Genomic DNA, 3,104 nt, shown 5'->3' with positions numbered 1-3,104 from the left:
AACCCCCCCCCCCCCGCCCCCGCACAGCGCGAGGGGTGCACTTATCCGCGGCCGGGTTCCCCACGATTTCTCACTCCAATTTCGCGATATTCGTGGAATGTTCTTTGATTACCGCCCGCTTTTTTTTTTTATCGACGGGGTTTCATTCATGCAAGAGGCGTTTCGTTCGTCTCGGCGTCATCTGTGACGTCAGAGGGTGTCTCGCCGCGGGACGCAACACGTGGGAGGAGGCGATGAGATTTTCTCCCGTGTTTGTTCCGCCTAATTCTCGGTCGCTCCGCTTCTCCCGCTTTTTTTCGGCCGCGTCTTGTTATCTTATCTCCGCCGTGGCTCGGCCGGAAAAGTCGACGTATGAAAATATGATCTTATTTTAGAAAAGGGACCCGCCAGAGCGCTTTAATATTTGGACATGGAAGGTACTACCTACATGAAGATTAATTCAATCCAGAATAACTGGATCGGTCAGCTATAAAATGGCTCAAACGTCAAAAATGAGAATTTGAGAAAAATTGTAAGACCCGTTTTAATTGACCCCTTATAAATCTCAGAGCTCTAAAATATTGAAGCGATTTTTTTAATTTTTTTCCTTTTGCTTTTTTTATTTATTTTTTTTTAAAATTTTTTTGTAACCTAACATAACCTAACTTAACCTATCCTAACCTAACCTAACCTGACCTTACCTAACCTTACCTAACCTAACCTAACCTAACCTAATCTAACCTAACCTAACCTAACCTAGCCGAACCGAACCGAACTTCCCCCCTTTTTTTCAGTCGCGCCTTGTTATCTCCGCCTATGCCATCGCCTGAAAAGTCGACGTATGAAAATATGATCTTATTTTAGCATAGGAACCCGCCGAAGCGCTTCAATATTTAGCCGTGTTTTTCCTGGAAGGTACTACCCACATGAAGATTAATTCAATCAAAAATAACTGAATCGGTCGGTTACAAAAGGGCTCAAGCGCCAAAAATGAGAGTTTGAGAAAAATTGTAATGACCGTTTTAATTGACCCCTTATAAATCTCAGAGCTCCAAATTTTAAAGCGATAAATTTATTAATCGCATTACTAATTCATCTGAAATTTTAAACGGGTTGGTTCAAACAGTTTCTACTTTTTTTTTTGTATTTTTATATCCGACGCTTGAGCCCTTTTGTAACTGACCTTCTCAACCGTGCATGAGGTTTACTCGCTGCATTTTGATTTAATTCATTTGCGCAAAGTACTTTTAAACGTAAGTACGTTCACTATATCAAATACCACGGCTTAATTGAGTTCAAAAAATAGAAACTACGTTTTTTTTAAAAAAAAAAATTAGGTTAACTGGGTTCATAATTTCAATTTTAATTAACTTCAAGACATTGATTTGTTAATTTCTGATTAGGAAAATCGAATTTGCACTATTTTTCTTCATAATAATTTCGTTCTCTTCCTCTAGGTGCTAAAAAAGCCAATCTAGTGCTGAAAAAGGAAATAAGTGCGTAACAGTTCATTCTCAGATTTTCTTTTAGTGAAATCAATTCAGAGAAAGGAACTAACTGTATTGTATGGCGATGCTTAAGCAACTGACAAGCACAAAACTCACCCCTCGTTTGCCGAAAACTCGGTTTATTTCCTTTGACTCAAGTTTACACCTGATTCAACGGAGCAACTATTCGTGCTCGGCGCTGTGCTGGTTGCCTACACGATAATGTTCAGGCGTTTTATAAAGGGCCGCTCCATTTAGAAGTTGGCAGAATTCCATTCAGCAGAATACCTTAAATATGAGTATCTGCAAGATACGCTCTTTTATAAAGTGTCGGTTGGCATTTTAATACGAAAGGAAGTGCATTAAAAGAACAAAGTGTAACTAGCTGCACAACGTTGATCCCATTTTTATTGAAAACTTTATGTCTAATATTTCCCTAAGCCCGTAATGGCGTCTTGTGCTTAGATTCTCACTGGTCTTTACAAGAGCGGAAAATTAAATTAATAGAAACGTGAGCACGGCTTTGATGCAAGGCTGGGAGGATCGGAAAACTTTATTATTAACTTAAAATGACGCAACGCTTGAACGGTCTCCGGTACCGTTGCGATGAAACTTCACAAAATGAACTGATAGAAGAATACGTTCGAGGAATACCAGATTTAAATGAAATGCTACGGAGAGTTCTAAGCAGTGTTGGAAACTCACTTTGGAGTTTCAGGAGCCATGTGGCGCGTCAAGCTCAATTTTTAGGGGCCGTTGGAGATTTTTTAGGGGCCTGATTGACTTTTTGCCCATGTACCACGGCGCATTTAGTGAAAAGTTAGACGCAAGATGTCTTAGTTACAGAACTAGTAGCTGCAACTTGGGGGAAATTTCGAAAAATCACCAAACAGAAAAATTAACCTTTTGGGGGAGGGGGGGGAGGATCAATTTTTAGGGGCCACGTTGGCGCAGAGCCTTCTTTTTTTATGCGCCTTATCATGACCGATTTTGTCAGCGCATTTGGCGCGTTGGCGCCTGTGAGTTTCGGACACTGGTTTTAAGACTTATCTCTCTCTTTTTTCCGCGACTAAATGTTTAAAGAAGATTTAAGTATAGATTTTTTTTTTTTATAAACCTCTATAAGGAAGAGGAATAGGCAAACTCGAATGACTTATTGAATAATCCAGATACGTCTTTTAGGAACAGGGATAGATCGGGTGAAGTCTTGAAAATCACTTTATTTATTAAAAAATAAACAGGCGTGAGTCTACACACTCGAAATTTACAAGGAATTTACAAGAGAGCGAGAGAGAGAACTGTGGAGACACCCATACGACCAACGTGCGCTAAATAACGAGATAGCATGGTAAGAGGGCCAAACCCTCAACAGACTAAGAAATTACAGTTCTAAACATTCCAAGTTCTAAAAATCTTAAACTTTGATGTACATAGTGAAATGGGCCTGTTGCATGCAAGAGATACAGCCGTGCGAATAGACTTTTAGAGGTTAAATGACACGAAAATTACGATGGTCACATTAAAAAAGTCTGAAATACACTCCTTACTGCGCAATTTGCGTTGTTAGGAACGCGCTTTTTCAAATTTCCCGCGTCTGGGGGCAGTTTTCTAACGGAAACAATTAACGGCAACTCGCGG

Source organism: Bemisia tabaci, chromosome 8 (genome assembly GCF_918797505.1).
Source record: "Bemisia tabaci chromosome 8, PGI_BMITA_v3".
Taxonomy (NCBI): Eukaryota; Metazoa; Arthropoda; class Insecta; order Hemiptera; family Aleyrodidae; genus Bemisia; species Bemisia tabaci.
The sequence above is the reverse complement of the archived record's forward strand: the minus strand, read 5'-3'. Positions refer to the sequence as shown.